At 50.2% G+C, this 16,767-nt stretch overlaps 1 protein-coding gene across 4 annotated transcripts in view; it reads left to right on the top strand.

Moving 5' to 3' along the window:
- The window catches only part of LOC149342503 (uncharacterized), a 239,808-nt gene that overhangs the window by 185,486 nt on the left and 37,555 nt on the right, over window positions 1-16,767 (top strand). For 3 of the 4 annotated variants that reach the window (XM_089544892.1, XM_089544888.1, XM_089544889.1), the window contains one exon: window positions 7,116-7,168. The exons of the other annotated variant lie outside the window; for it this stretch is intronic. The gene's annotated coding sequence lies outside the window, so the exon portion shown is untranslated. The remainder of the gene's footprint in view (window positions 1-7,115; window positions 7,169-16,767) is intronic. 4 annotated transcript variants of the gene reach the window in all.

The raw sequence follows: 16,767 nt of genomic DNA, 5'->3' as shown, positions 1-16,767 counted from the left end.
TACCGACGCCCGGTGAAACACGGACGAGATCGTGTACGGTGACGGCCGAACGGTTACGTTATTCACTGCTGAGTGAGGATGCATTTGCCTGCCAGGCAGTGCGCTCGGGCCATTAGGTGGCAACATACGCGAGTTTAAGTTGCAGCAATGCACTGGGGTAAAATTAAACGGAGGGAGTGCGGAGTGGATTAAGGCTGTGTTGCCTGGCAACGCCGCTGGATGCACTGCTACGAAGGTGGGCGCCATTTCCCCGAGGATCGCCGCAAATAGTGCTCGGAGTTGAGGCAACATGTGTCACAACCTTGAGGGAGCGCAGAGCAGATCCTTGTAGGGCGATGTTTCTTTTTTTCTTGCTGTTTCAAGTCACCCAGCCCCTTTCTTTCCCTCTGTTTTCCGTTCGTAATCAGGCAGACGTGCATTGCATGTTTTGTGTGTCCTTCGAACAGCGAAAATTTGTCTTCGAGTGTGGAGGTTTTAGTACGAGCGCAATGACACGGATTCTGCTAGCGAGGAACATGTGTCGTAAAACGCTTTCTCGCCATTTTGCGACGAAAATGTTCGGATAACGTTTCGAGGCGTGCTTTTAGCAACCACTGTTAGCGCTCAAAATCAGGGCGGATGGGAAGCGGTCAAGATGACTACTATTCACATTTTCACTTTACCGCGACATCTGCGCCTATAATCGTCCGAAGAGTGGCACCGACTGAACATTCAACAAATCAGCCTGATTATGCGCAGCCATGCGTATTTTCAACGCCAACTACGTCGTGTTGCAGTTCCGTAGATTCGTCGCCGTTCTTCTGCATTTTTTTATTTATGAAGCTTTTCATAAGCTTGCCGTCCCGGTTCGCTCAATTGGTAGAGCGACTGCTCTGGGGAAGCGGTGATCCCGGGTTCGAACCCCGGACCAGGACGAATTTTCCTTTAACTACGAAGTTTCTGAGACAGCTGTTTAGCTTTCCTTTGTAGCCGTATGGCTGCGCTAAGGTGGATGTCAATGAGTAATTACTCCCTTATTATGAAGCTAGCCAGGCGCCTTGAATGCGCTGCACAGAAAAAAAAAACAAAAATAAAAAACATCCGATTAAAGCTTGAAACGCCGCATTCGTTTCCGCCTATTTTAACGCCGGGCTGAAGGAAACTGCCGTTACCGCGCATTCCCTACGTCAGCCAGGCCTTACGTGAAGGGAGGAGGTGAGGCCTGCCGTCGTTGTTCCGTCGACGTCAGCGTTTCGGCGTCGCAACCACCACCGCGTTTATTAGACCGCGCGGGGTCCGTATCGCGTCGCGCTTCGATCGTCGCGCCACCACCTCCGACGCCGCCGCTCGCGATTTTGGCGGGAAAGGAGGGGAGGAGGGGGGGGGGGGGGGGGTGCTCGGTTCACCCACAAAGTGCCGGAACCGAGGGCTACTTGGGTCTCCCCTTAACTGAAGCGTGACGTCGGAACACTGTGTCTTGTAATTTGTCATGCCTGACCGATAATGTATGGCGCGTCTCCCCGGGCTACGGCGTATAGCCTCGTTTTCCTACTGCGCGCGAGCTGCCTCCCCCTCCTCCGTCTTTGCCCGCTGGCGGCGCTGCAGTGTCACCGCGGACGTGGACTAATTAATAACGCGGCTGCTGGAGATAAATCCGTGCCCCCGTCTGAGGCTGCCCCTATCGGAGATCGCGCTTCGACCGAAGTTCTGCCTCGTCAGCACAGCGTGGGTGCTGTTGGTGTATCGGAGGCAAAAAGCCCAAAGGGCTGCCGCTCGTCGGATCGGGTTTTGAGCGTGTCGAGCGCGGGTGGGGCACACGCCTAGGCTGGGAGCCGGCTTCCCTGTCGTAGCTCCATGGATGCTGTCTCCCTAAGACCCCGCCTTCCTCTTTCTTTGTTCGCTCGATTAAATTTAAATCGGGCCGTTTTGACTGTCTTGTTTTCCCGCTCGCCGAGGGTAAGCAAGATTAATTGGCGCCCATGAGCCCGCTTCGTGACGAAATTATGTATCGCAGCGCCGGCGTGTTTCTCGCTAGGGAAACGAAAACTATGGTGAAAGGTGGCTGATCGAGTTCTGATACATTTCAGTTAAGATCATGCTGGTGCGGGGAAAAACTAAGCTGGCGCGAGGAACTTGCAGTTGACTGCAGCTCTCGCTTGGCGAATTGAAATGCGGTGTGTAACAGGCGCCGGGCCGTGGGTGCCCGGCGCTGGAAGGAATTAACGCAGTGAGATGTATGTCGCTAGACACACGCCAGGAGCGGAAAATGAGCATCGGTTCGCGGCTTTGCCTGAGGGACTGCAGCGTCCTCACTTCTGCGTTAGACTTAGTTAAGTAAAGCATGCTTCACTCTTTGCGAGGAAAACTATTTCGTTAGCTTCTACAAGTGACATTGGTGCTTACGCTAGTCTAGAAGTTGGTTGTTGTTTTTGTGGAGCTTTCCTCTCCGCGTCAAAACACGCTGTTCTCCATCCCGCTCTTTGGCAAAAGTATACGCTTGACTTGAAGTCCCTGCAGGCTAACTTTCGACAGGCGTCAAAAAGCAACTGACTGAGAGAGGAGAAGCAGTCTTAGAGGTCGGCTGGGCTAATGTAGGTCTGGCCTGCTAATAAAGGTGTAGAGCCATTGAGGTCGTTAATCCCGTGAAGTTTAAGGCGTGTTTAAAAACAACAAAGAGACACTTATTTGTCTTCTTGCTTGAGTACTTTTAAGGTGTTCCTTACTTCGTCTTTAGACATCTCACCACCTCGATTCGTCTCGATGCTGTTATCGTTGATTGACCTGATTGTCTGCATCAGGTTGAGACGTAGTCAATGGCATCAGCATAATACCAGTACAACTTCTCCTTAAAATGGGAGATTTGCGTTGAGGCAATGAAAGCATTGACATGCGGCTAGAGGTAAACTGCGAGTGGCATTGCGTCAACGTTTTAGTCTACCTCATCGGCTTAAAAAAAAGGAAATGTGTGCTTATCTTTGTCCTTATATGGAGGGGTGTTGTAAATTATACATCGAAAGAAGCCCACATGAAGTAATCGTCGCATTCTGCATGATGTGAACTGCAGAGTTAGTTTGCGAATTCTAAATTGGAAAAAATCGCGTGAGAATCCGAACAAGCGCTTTTCCAAGCAGATGTCAGTAGTTTAGATTGAGAGCAATGAAATATTATGAGCTGGTACCATCTAAGTGCCCGGGAAGTTCTCGTTGCCCTGTACAGTTGTATTTTCGCCCGTAAAACTAGGCCAATCTCTCGCAAAATCTTTTCCTGCCGCTATTAAGTGTAATCCCGATTCGCACGCGTCATCCTGTGATATAGTCGAGGGAAGCTCCGCACACTAGAATAGTTGTAATAGTATGAAAGACTAATTTCTGAAAAGAATGGTTTGGCTTGATGTCCAGGGAGCGATCGCTATTCCAGGACACGATAAGGTATATTGGCTACAGCCATGGCGAGCTTCGCGAGCGAAGATCACATATAAAAGCATCCCAGTCTCAGATCGACCTTTTCGCGGAACTGCTGTTTGCCAAATCCTTAGACATGGGCTGGCCGCGAGTAAGCTGACGCCTTTGATTTCATCATGCGCATCGAAGAAGAATGCTACGAAAAGGCCGTGTGGCAATGCCTGCGTGACGTGATGTGTCATTGGTTCGTGTAACCCTTTCGGTTTAGTGTTTCTTGTGACAAGCGGTCTTCAGAAACGAAAGAAAGATGTTTGCTTGCCTCGACTCTCAGCGTACCTGCAGTGTAGTCTCTCGTGAAGAGAGAGAGAGAGAGAAAGGTAGTTTATAGCATAAGTTTTATCGTGCGCTTTCTGGAAACGTTTGGGCATCGCCAGAGAATGTCGGAGCTAAAAAAAAAAAATTGGTGCATCCTTCCGAGAAATGGCAAGAAATGCGGCGTTTTGGATCCACCTATGAACACGGGCCTTGCGCTCGAAGTCAGGGCCCCTGCAGACATCCATGGCTAAATTTTGGCGAAGAGCATTCCCTGTTGGCTGAATTCAAGATTATTTCTGGCTGCTGGAACCAGAACACTGACCAGTGTAAGCTTCGTCGAAATGCCTGCCTTCATTAAAGCGAGCTCTCTCCGTTTCGAAACACGCAAGTTTCTAGGGCCGGGCAGTTTAATCTCGCACTCGTTTTCGCCAGAGCGAACGAGCAAAGAAAACCTGTGGGACCCCGTATACACCCTCTCTCTCTCTTCACGGGGCTGTAACGAGGTGTCATCACAGACCCATACACGCGAGAAGTTCGTAGCACTGGAATAATGCCCCCAGAGCAGCCATCTTTGTAAATGCCACACGCGCGCACTTGGCTTAAGCCATCGCCACCCCTCCTCTTAGCACATCCCGCTTTCCCCTTTATTTTCTCGCCAACTCCGGGCTCCCTAGACTCCTTTCCACATCCAGCTCCCCCTGTATAATCAGGGCCCGGATCTAGATTAATTGCCCGGCGGTTCCCCTCCCGGCTTGTTACGGGGCCTCCCCTCGCGGAGTTTCGTCGTCGCGTGCCTTGAGTTCATTGAGCCTCGTTCGGGGCGCCTATGCGCACGGCTCGGCGTTCTCTCCGCGTCCCGGGTGTTGTTACATCAGGGTTACAAGTCGCGTAGCGCCCTCGCTCGGTTGCCCCTGGTAGCCGAAAAAAAAAGGAAAGACCGGCTCCCGACGCGGCGGCGAGCAGCGATCACCACGCGTCGTGGTAGCTCGTGCTCGTGCATAATAAAACGCTCCGTGCTGGGCGCCTCCGTGGCGCAATTTTAGAGACCCGCGCGAAAGTTCTCCCCCCTCCCCGGCCTGCCTTCCCGTTTCGAGCTACTTTAACTCCCATCCTCATGCGCGTGCGTTTCCCTTAGCGCCCCCTACCCTGCACCTCGGCGGCGTTGTCTGCGAACGGGTATAAATCATCGATGAAAAAGCGTCCCCTGGTCGACCCATTGTTCGCGCAGCCAGGGCACCGTCGTTCGTCGGAAAATAACCGTCTGCCGTACGAGGCCGCTCTGAACGGGCTGGAAGGGAGGCGTAAGGGTCGCTTGTTCTGCGCTCTCGGCGTGGCGTGTTGAACGCGCGTCGCAGCGACGCTAAGGAAAAAAAAAACAATAAAGAAAGAAGAAAGGAAGGTAGATAATACACATAAGAAGCTAGCCGATAAAGGGGTCCAGAAGGTGCGCAAAGCTGAGAAGGAAGAAAAGATGACAAGGGGGCGTGAAAGCGGAAATGACAGTTCTGGGGGGGGGGGGGGGGGGGGCAGGTATAGTTTTAAGGAATTTCGGGCGTGGTGGTGGTGGCGAGTATGCCGGTTCCTCTCTTTGTATGTGATGCGCGTGTTCGTTCCGTTTTATGCCTGCTCCTTCTCCTCCTCGAGACACGAGGACAGCGGTAATAACGGCTCGAGCGCATCGTTCGGGTCAGGTAGGAGAACAACGGGAGGAGGGCGGTAAAGACGGCTGGGTCGTTGTCGGAAGAGCGCTGGTAGACGAAAGACGACGGTGACGGCCTGCAATTTTCATCTCTCTCTCCCTCCCTTTCGAGATGCTCTCATTTGTCCCGTGTCGGGTCTTTCCTTCGCATTACTTCCTATACTGCTTGCGTTTGTTCTTGTCTTTTCCGCGTTCGTCAGTTTTATGTTTGCACTGCTTTTCACCTTTTTTTTTTTTTTACTGATAGAATCTTGTTAGCTAACCGTCAACATTCCCCTAACTGTGTTGACGTTTGATGTTTGTTCCCTCGGCCAATCCTTTTATCCAGCGATAATTGAGTGCGTACGGTGCTCATCAGCTTCGTACATTGCCTCTTTTGTTGCAGACGAACCGTGTTGCAAAATCAGAGAGAAGGGAGGCTAGTTTTTGCTTTACGCACTGATTCCATGCCTGTAATTACCTTCCTGGAGGCACCGCATCTGGATGTCGTGTCGTTTTTTTTTCATCGGGAATATGTCCGCTATTTCTTTCCTCTTATGTTGTCTGCTTGATATCCTGGTTTATCGCTATGTGTGAGTGTGAGTGTGTGTGTGTGTGTGTGTGTGTGTGTGTGTGTGTGTGTGTGTGTGTGTGTGTGTGTGTGTGTGTGTGTGTGTGTGTGTGTGTGCGTGTGCGTGTGCGTGCGCGTGCGTGCGTGCGCGGGTGGGGGGCTGTTTCTCATTTTCGTTGTGTTTACATTTAAAGTGATGCAGTTTAGTTATTTTACACTGCTCTCGGTTTCTTTTTGGCTAGTCGGGCATCATTAGTACGCCGAGATTGCGCATGACTGACTATTGTTGTGAAAGTTACTCGCCTTTGATATTTCACCGAATGCCTGCCATTAACTGCATACTACTCGGAACAGGTGGTGGCGTTATTCAGACGTTACATGTATTTAAACGGTGCCAACCATTATGTGAGGCGGTATCACTAAGACTGCTGACAGTGGCGACAATGATAACCTATAGTGTATATTTAACACTGCGGATGGATAAAATTGCAAAGCTGTACTGTCTTTCTGAGCATATGTCCTGCAAGACTTTACATGCGCTTGAAGCCTACTTTGTGAGATACAGTCAATGATTATCCCTTTCTGAAAAATAAATTCATGTAACTCTGCGTCAAGCCACTTCAGCCTTTTGAGCTTTCCGTCCGTGTTTGATGGACGCAGCGGCACATTCATTGTGTGCGACGTTCGAGGAAGTCGTACGGTTATCACTGGTTTGTTGCAGGTCGTATTTTGAGCGGCTCTGCACCGTATAAAGCACACTCGTGTGCACCATCTGGTCGTGTTATTGACCGGTACGGGCCTAGCTTATGGTCTACTTCTAAACACGGGAACAAATTATGACCGTATAGTTTCTATTTTCTCTTCGATGGGCACCAGAAGTTGCGATACCTCGTTCAGCTTCGTCATCGTGCAGAATCACCTTTGTTTACACTGTACTGCGGGGCAGAAAGTTGACGGCTGATAACAGGCATTCCTCACAAACTGCATTCCTTCACGATCTCGTAGTGAAAGCCACCTGCTGAGGTAAAGCCAGGAAAAGCGAATAAGAATACGCCCCCTCATGGAATTGGTAAACATTAGCGGTGGTGGACAGGTGTGTCGTCCGCGCTTCGATGTCATTCGTGCTCGATTTATGCTCACTGCGTTCTCTCGCTTTTCCTCCCTCTCGCAGATGACCTTGGGGGCAAGTGGGGCCTCCGACTTCTGCGGGAAAACACAGTTTCGGTGAGTACACGGGCCATGTCTGGTCTGCTAGCATTCCCGTGTGTTGTCACTTTAGGCAGGCAGGAAAGAAGCGAGCCCGTGACGACTAACGAAAGAAAATAAATGCGTAAAATCAATAAATAAAAAACAAAAGAATAAATACTGGTTCACAAAGGGAAAGACGAAAAAAGAAAGAGAAGAAATAATGGGTCCCAAAGAGAGGTTATCACGTTGTCTTGGTTACGTGCTTTTGCAGCGAATCGCGTATTTATTTCGCTTATTTTGCCTGCTTTTCGAGCGTCTGCGTTTCGAACGGAAGTGTGAAGGATGGCAGTGCAAAAGGATCAAAGGAGAGACCAAGTCTCGGCTGTTTTTATTTCTTTCTTTGTATTGTCCACAGAAATCGATGTATGCAAACGGAGAAAGAAATCTGGCCCCCACCCCCCAACTCCCCAAGAAAAAAAAAAAAAGAAACGAGGAAGAAAAGAAATTCGAAAGGAATGCAACGAAGAATGAAAGCTTACGCAGTATAGCGTAACGTTCCGCCTGGCGATGAGGACCTTCGGTGGTGTGCGCAGGAGACCTTTGCCCGAAACTTGATGTGCAGCTATTTGCGGCTGTCAACTCAAAAAGAAAAAAAATCTGAAAACAGTCCGCGCAGGCTGCGAAAACTGAGGATGTTGGTCAATGGGAATGAATTCAGTTTGCATCCTAGTTATTAACCATGCACCCGACCCAATTAAGCACTTTTAAAAGAAAACGTTCGAGCTTGACGTCATTATAGAGCTGTGCATACAGTGCTCGTGAGGGATGTTCCGTGCTTTCACTTATCGGCATCGCATTGTCGACATTTCTGTACTAGTTGATTCGATAAAGTTGAAATATTTTATACATTATTGACGGCGGGGCGGCGTAATTACATAATTATTGTGTTCATTTTGACCCCTAGAATTGCGTTATCAAGCAACGCGCAATTACTTTGAAGACCGTTTTTATTTTGTCTCCTTTTCTGTACAGCTTATTATGTTGTTTTTCTTTCCTAGTTTACCGTCCATTTTGTGACCCATTGAATGCACACGAAGCTCTGACCTTTGGTTCCAATAAGCTGTCTTCATCCTTCGGGGGAGGGACAAGAAGTCCGGATAAAATGAAGACTTCTTTTGTGACGTGAATTTTGTGTCATATTATCTGTAAGATCGAGGGTAAGCATTTATATGTGTTACTGATTAGAAAGACATGATGTCATCTTGTGTTATCATGGGAATAATCATCGCCGTCGTATCATCATGCACAGAGTCATCATATAATAGCGTACAGAGTTTGCTATACAAGCCGCTTCACCTCTTTCGCCGCTGCGGTATTGTCACCGGTGGTAACTAGAAAACTGCTTAGGCGTGTTAATTACGAAAGTAATTAACTGAAATCGAATTGTTAACTTTATAACTTTTACACTTAGGCTGATCTATCTTGGCATTCGTAGCTGGTGGCCACTACTGCTATCCATGTCAGTTTATAAGAGTGCCTAAAAACGCCGTTCTCGTCGGAGCTACGGAGCATATGCATGGCGTTGAATCAAAGCCCAAGAGTAGAGGATCGCATGTAGCCCCGCCTATCAGCACACGTCGCCCGGTGGCGAATGTTCCACGCGCTCTAGGACGGTATATATATATATAGCACCTTAGCTGGACGGTTTAAAGGAGATTATGAAACGGGCCTCTGTTCCCGTTAATACTATTCCTTGCCCTCGTGCAATATTACGCTTCAAATGCGCTCTTCGTATATCCTATGGCGCTTAGGTTTGATTTTCTTAATTTACGGGCCTCGTGTTATTCTGGATCTGCAGACTCCTTGTAGATTATACTGCTGTCCACGCGTTGGTTCGACAACCGCTTTGAGCTCACGTGTATGTACGCATGCGCATATATTAATTAAAAGCAGATCGCTGACAAGGTTTAAAAGCGATAAGAAAAGAAAATAGCAAACCTTCGACTCGTGGTCACGCAGAACAGCTCCGCTATAATTCAAAATTCCATTCCGCGGCCATGTTATGTATAGTTAGCGAAATTTGGCGAACGAAATCTGCTTGAGCTCCACAAAAGATTCCACGGTGTAATGTTGTAATGTGACGGCCATGTAGTGTAGGCACTGGATACATACGAAGCTCTTCTGTACCGTCAGAGTACAGAGGACGAAGTATGAAAAGAAGGAAGCAAGGGAATGGCGAGGGAATGCGCAAATCGCGCGAACGCTTTCAGCTTGGCTGCGAAATTGCGACACCCCTCTCTCTGTCTCTCTTTTTGGCGCTCGCACGCGCTCGCGACATTCGCAGTTGCAGCGAAGCGAAAGCGGATTAACAAGTCTAAATCCTTTACAGCTTTGCTGTCACGTCGCGTCTATCATTCTGTGGGTCTCTTTTTTCCTGACTCGAGTGCTCCAGTACAACGCTTGTTAGCCGGCGGGTTTTGTTACGTGAAGCGAATGCGACGGGCCCTATTTACTGCGAGTGCCTTTCGCAAACACGTTGCAACGCCCAGACGTCATTGTGTTACCGCTGGTGCTGAACTGTACGAATGGGTGGCATGCAAAGGCTTTGCTTTACTTGTCGGGCACGAGCGGAATTTCTTTCTCCTCTCGATGTCTGTCTTTCATGTTTAGTCGCTTCGTTTGCGGGTTTTTACTCGTTTCGAGTCTGCCGGCTGGGAACTGTCATTGTATATAGGCGTTGTAATGAGGTCGGAAACGAAGCCTAGATTAAACACGCCATGAACAAATGGAAGGATTGAAATAGCGGGTACATCAGGAACATAAAAAAAAGCCACTTCTTGCGTTCACTGGGGCGGATAGGCAAGCCTGGCTTAGGAAGGCAGAAGGGGGACAATGAATTCACTCGTCGCATCCATTTGCGTGAAAATGAACTTATGTGCTGTAGTAAAAACTGGATGGCAGTGAACCTGTCATAATCAAAACCAAATTAGGAACTTGCAGTTTTGAACGCCTTGCGTATTGATGCGGTGTGGTTCAGTCCAACTTGAAATATAATTAGTTCAGTATATCACTATTCTTCGATGCAATTCGGAGAGCTTTGAGTTGTAGGAGCGCACGTGGTGCCTTGAAGGCCGACGGACCGCTCATCTTGCTTACGAAGTGACCTCTCCTAGCGAGGCTGACGCGCCATTACTCATGTATATTGGCCGACTTTGCGTAAGTCCCTGCTTTGCCTTAGTGCAACGTCGTATCGATTCCTGGACCCACGCCGCGTCACTCAATATCGGCGCCAGTTTTACGCAAGCACCGCTCCTTGGGGCTACGGCACAAACAGGAGGAGAGCTCTTAGGAGGTCCAGTTGTACTAACCCGACTTCTTTCCTTCTCGGAACGGAGAGCGGCGATCTGACTGCTCTCCTATGCCGTGTACCGCGGCGCGCGCATCTGGCTAGCGTCACGAACCCATCGCCGGCATCTGCACCCGGGGCGATCGCGAGGCTCTCTCCGTGGCGCCGTGTATTTATAAACGCCGAAGCATGCGGGACTCGCCTTACTGCCTGCATCGCCGCCGCCGGACGCGCTCACGCTGGAGCGAGCCTCTCGTGTTTATCAACTGTCCGGATGGGGCTGGCTCCTTGGTCGTCGTCACCGCCGGCTCGGTCTCCTCCCGACGCGGTCGCCTCTACTCGCGCAAAGTTGAAGCAACGACAGACATGCGGTGGAGCACGTGTCTCGGGAGAAGCCAGCGCGCCATTCATAAACGCGTCATCGTCGGGCTTTTTTTGTTTTTATATGGGTTATAAGCGGCTTCCGAGTAGCTGTTGTTCTGGGAAAGATGGCTTTTGCTCCGAGGACCATATTCTGTCTTCAGCAGTTACTAGACGGGGGTAGGTCGTTGGTCGCTACTGTGTAATGTGAGGAGAGGTGAGATGGGGAGGTGGGGGGGGGGGGGTTCTTACTATGGCGCTATTTTTTAGTCTCCGGTTTGTTACTACTCGCGGAGGAGCTCTGCGAGCTGTTGTGCTAATGCGCTTCTTACAAATAGGGAGGCTATTGATCGTCCGTTCTTCAGTGGAGCAATTAGGACGATGCGGCAGATATCAAAGCGAGTTAACGCATAGACAAAGTATGTGACGTCAAGTTTTGTAAAGTGAACGCTTTACCCCTCGTGGCGCACCCAGTGACCTGTGTTGTCGGCCGACGCACTCCGCCAGAGGAATGCGTGAGAAGTTCCATTTGCGTTGTTTGTGGTTGTCCTATGAAGAGCTAATAATTGTCCATCTCCCTGTTTCCTGAGAGAGGTTTGAAATTTCCCCCACTTCGGAAACGCTATACTTTTTTCAGCATCCTTTGGAAATCCACAAAACGCAGTACGCGCATTTGATGACGTGTTCAGTCTGTCTAACAAGCGAGCGTGGTTTCCTATCGCGTAACTTTGATGCGGTTTTGTATACGCGAGTTTATCGTGCGGTTTCCTGATTGCGCTTCTTTTATTTTGTCTGCTCTACGGCACTGAATAAGCCCGTCGAAAGCAAGGCCTTTTCACGCACCTTTAACGCGAGAGCGTTAAGGAGCTCGTGTCTCAGAAAATCCGGCCTCGTCGTCGGCGAAGCAACCTAGGAGGAAGATGGGCAACCTGTCTAGGTCACGTGACCTTGCGACGTCATCACAACCTGCGCACCGTGACAGGTGGCAGTTAAATCAACGATTGGACACGAGCGGTTGACGAGGAAGAGCAAACTGGATCGCACAAGTCCCACCGGTGGCAGCACTTACCATCGCAGGGCAGTGGCGCATCGCTTAACCACTGCTGCACTGGTATGAAAACTCCCTAGAATCTATGAATGTTAAGAATGACCAATTCTGCATATATGGGCAATAACCTATTAATGCTATCGCATCATACCCTTAGGGAGGAGCTTAAGCGCCCCCCCCCCCCCCCTCCCCAATTTGTTTTCTCTTCAGTACTGCGTTTACCTTGAACGCGGTAGCCTGCCTCGTTGGCGTAGCAGTTATTTTTATTGCGAAAGCAATACTGCTCACACACTTGAGCCCTTCAGCGTAGCGCGGCGGTGGACACGTTTGACCGTTAGCGTGACCTTAGAGGTGACGTCATACTAGCTGCGAAAAACCAGGGCCCTAGCTCGGCTCGTCAGTGTAGAGCGGCGGTAGACACGGCGGGCAGTGGACCTCTCGCTTCTCCCACTAGAGGCGCTGCGGTAGGAGTGACGTCACACCATCTGTGGAAGAGAAGGGCCCCAACTTGTGCCGTCGGCGGAGAGCGGCGGTAGACACGGCGGGCGGTGAGCCTCTCGCTTCTCCCACTAGGAGCGCTGCGGTCAGAGTGACATCATAGCAGTTGTATAAACAGAGCTCCAGGTCGTGCCGTCGGCGCAGAGCGGCGGTAGGCACGGCGGATGCAGGCTAAGAAACGGATAAAGTTGCTTTCGCAATTTCCGGGCTTAACCAAGCTGAGCCTCTGCCAATTTTATTACGCATTTTATCAGAGTAACATGTCTTTCGGCGTTTTATGAGAGTCACGAAGCAAAAATAAGATATATAGCGCGCCCTTCTGACGCCGCCGAATGCGTCCGCTTAAGATAAATCGCCTCAACTTCATTAATAGTCATCTAGCGCCGGCATCTTCGGCGGGCCTGAATGTTTTCTCAATTTTTGGGCGCAAGTCGAGATGCCGCACATCGTCTGCTAAACAAACGCCAAACTTAATCACCCGGGAATTTACGGGACAACAAACATCGCCGTTTATAAGCTCCTCCTTCGAGAATATACTCAAGCCTAGTTGTTGGGTTTTAGTTTCCGAGGCCGCCGCGATTCATCGTCTTATACATCGAGGGATGCATCTTTCATGCGCCCGCGAAAAGGCTCCCACTTTTCCAGCAGCTCTCGCGTGATCTGAAAACAAAGTAAAAACGAAAAGAAAAAAGCTCCCATGCATTAGAGGCCCGCCCGTGTTCCCCCCGGGGCCTTAGGCGGAGTTTGTGAATAGCAAATTGCAAAGCAAAACTGTTACAGCCGCCTATAGGTAGGAGCAGGGACGGCGGACAACTTAATTTCGGCCTAACGTGATTTGGATAAACGGCCGCGGGGTCCCCCCGGGTATCGCCCTACTCTCTCCATGGACGTTACCCGGGTGCAACGCACGCTCCCTTTCTGCTTGTAACCACTCCCCGACTTCATTATATTGCTACAGCAGTTGTGGTTCTCAGGATTCCTTACCCCTCGCTCCTCAGCCGCCTTCACTACTTTGAGCTTGCTGTCTTTTACGCTTTGCAGGCGCGCGCTCGTATAGTTTGAGATGCCTCTCTTGGTTGAGGCGCCCTGAGACTACTACTACCGCACTGGAAAAGAGGTTACGTCTTTTATATTCTGTTCCCGTGCTGCTCGGGCTTCGACACGCTTCGATGAGTTCTTCGTCTTCTCCTTCCTCCTCCTCCATATCCTCCTCCTCCTCCGTGCTTTAGCAGGGCTGGTCAACGAACCCTTTGTTTGTTTCTCGTCCGGCGCAAGCTGCTGCTCCTTGTTTTGGCTTCTGTCTTCGCCGCTTTTTCTTTTTTCTTTTTTTGTGCGTCCTATTGGCGCTAAGCGCAGCGGTAGTTCTTCGCTTCGCTTTACCAAGTAAAGCGCTGTTTGTTTTGCTTGCACTGTACGTCTTCCGCATTGCTAAACTCGGCGTGTTGGCTTCGCTGGTGACTTTAAAATATCGCTGTTTGATTTCCCCAGTTCGAAATGGGGTGGAGGGCAGAAAAAAGCGGCCGAGGCGCCTCGCTGCCATGGGGCTTCTTTGGTTAGCGTTAAGTCTGCGTATCGGTAAACGTGAAAAGGCAGGACGTCCATAATGTAGGGCGTAGTATTGTTAGTCATTCTTTTTTTTTTTTTTTTCTGTATCGGTTGACATTGCCCTTTACCACTGCTGCTATGATCGTTTCAGATATCAGTGAGCAGGTATTTCGTCTCGTCTCTTTTTTGGGGCTCAGCAACAAGCCGAACAACAACAACGGTCCACAAAAAGAAGCCTACGTGCTGTGCGACTATATACAGCATCCCTCATCACTGGCAGCGACGCTCGGAGCTTCACCATTGCCGTATCTTTCTGCACCTTATTTGAGCGTGCAGCTGCATCATGCACTCGGCCATGTGACACACGGCTCTGTAGCGTCATTTTTAAGCGCACCAGGCTTAATGTCGATGCACCGAACTATAGTCTCAGTTAAGTTGTCGAGCAAGTGAACCAACGCTCACGAGTCGTTCCCGAGACGGAGTGAAGCGTATACAGGCCTGCCCGTGCCCGGGGCCGTCTTCAACTCTCGGCGCACCGTAGCAAGCCGCCTATAAGCAGTCTGGGTTGAGCTCTCATGATCTGGTCGAGGCAGCGTTAGCGTCTACTTTACCGGCGCGCGCGGGCTCAGTCTTGGCCGCCATTAGCTAGAGCTTAAGGTTTCCATTTGGGTCTCCCCTCCCCTTTCCACCTCACCCTCCTCTCATCGTTCTCTCTTTTCGGCGTCGCTTGGTGCGCGTTTCTCGCTCGCTTCTTTCTCTTGGCGCAGGTTCGTTGAAGGGATTGCCTGCTCTTAATTCGGGCTAATGAACGAAAGCTGATCGGGCCGCCGCTTTTCACCGGTGAAAAGCGCGCCTTCCGGGGCTTTTATGCGCCCCCCCCCCCCCCCCCCCCCCCCCCCCCCCCCCCTCTCCTCCCGCCCTCGTCTCGCTGTTGCTGCACCGAGTTTCGCGTTAGTTTCGTACTTTTCAGTCTTATTTATTTCTTTCCCTGCAGCTTTGGTGCCGGCTCGTTCCCGGTGAGAGCAAGCTCGGCAAGCGCATGGCGTCGAGACGAACGGCGACGTATATACGAAAGGCGCTCTTGTGTCGTCTTCTTACCTGTTTGTCTTTTGACTTTGCGCCGTGCGCTCCCGCGAAACTCCGGGGCTAACGACTCGCTTGTAAGTTTCTCCGAAGGGGAGAGGAGTAAGTGAGAGAGAGTGGGGGAATTCGAAAGAGCGAAAATACGAAGTTGCCTGCAGGTATAATGAAAGGCAAACACGGGGAAGCTTTCAGCGCCGCGGCTTGCTCTGGTTCCGTTCCTTTTGCTTTCACCGCGGCGTACAGTGGCGGTGGAGAGACCCTGGGCGGAAAAAAGAAGTAAGCGAGAGCGCGCTCGTAGTTTTAGCTAACTCGTTTCAAGACGGGAACAAAAGCTTATTCGGCTGCTATATGGTGCCGCAATTACCTGCGGATGTTTGCCCCGGCGAACAGCGAGGCGGGAGCCGTTCGTAGCGCGCCCCTCATGGAACGGACGAGGAAAAAAAAAAAGGCCGTCGCTTAATCTTATTCCCAACGTCGCCGATCTGTCTTTGTCGATGTTTATCTTTTTTTTCTCGTTTTCCTGAAATAAAAGGTTTTCCTTCGTTTCCGGCGTGGTTCTTCCGCCGGGACAATCGGAGGAAAATATTGCAAGCGATTCAGACCTTTGCCGGTGTTCTGCCTCGCCCTTGTTTATATAGTTTGGGTAAAATAACGTTAAAATGAAACAACGCGTGCATTTCTGGGATACCACCGCGCACACGTGCAGTTGTCGGGCAGCGTTTGCGAGTGCTTCTAGTGCGCGACCAGTCGCGTGGCTAAGGATTCGGGCTCGATTATATACTGCCGTTGTGTCCCGTTTTCTAAAGTTTACTGAAAGTTCGACCGTTCGCCCGTTATTCGCCCTGGTATATAATTTTCCGGTATTGCTGCTAACGGGAGCGCTGCTTAAAAGATGGAAGTGAGTTTTGTTTTCTTCCTGAACTGCTGCATACGTGGAAATCAGGAATTGCTATAGGAACATCGTTGAGTCCGGTATACGCTTGACTTGAGCGCTGAAAGTTTTTAATAAGGAACGTCGTTTGTTACAGTCTGTGTTTCCCACAGGCTTTCGTCCTGCAACTTGAAAAACGCAGAAACAAAAAAGAACGAACAGGAATGCGATGAAGATTCAAGTTTAACCTTTTTTTGCGTTGGTAATAAAATAAGCATAGGACACAGCTGATGGCGCGTCCTTAGACGCCCTCATTCGTAGTAGGTACTTATCCACACACACTGCAAGTTAAATGGGAAACAAGTAATCTTCTCTGTCGAAACTGCCGAAAAGGGCATGGAAACTATGGGATTTTTCTGTTGAGTGGCGGCTACGCAATTTGTCCAAATGAGCATTAATTACAGTAAGAGGACCAGTGCAAACATCGAGGTTAAATCCAACTGTTTTGAAGCTTGCTTGCATCAGGTTTCATGATCGGCCTGTCAGTTTTACTGCGAAAGCAGTGCTATACTGCACCCTCCCCGGAAATTCGGTGTCTGTTGGCGTGAAGTGTCCAATGGAGCGGCGTGTGTCTGTGCGTAACCTCAAGGAATGAAGCCTCCCCCTTCAGAAGCAGAACCCACCACCCACTACGCCCCTGTTGATAAGGTGATGGTCACCCACCAACCGCCACTCTGTTTAATAAAACTATTTATTAATCGGTGCCGCGGTGTTTACCGCATCTTTGGCTTTCGTGACTCGCCAGCGCACGTTAGCTGGACAGTCACGAACCATTAATACTTGCTTAGCAGTTAGTCAGTTTCTCGCTGGTTAACTGACATCCA

This window comes from Amblyomma mixtum, chromosome 5 (assembly GCF_055824585.1).
Source record: "Amblyomma mixtum isolate Tamu chromosome 5, ASM5582458v1, whole genome shotgun sequence".
In the NCBI taxonomy this organism is placed as follows: Eukaryota; Metazoa; Arthropoda; class Arachnida; order Ixodida; family Ixodidae; genus Amblyomma; species Amblyomma mixtum.
This window is presented reverse-complemented; position numbering and strand designations above follow the sequence as displayed.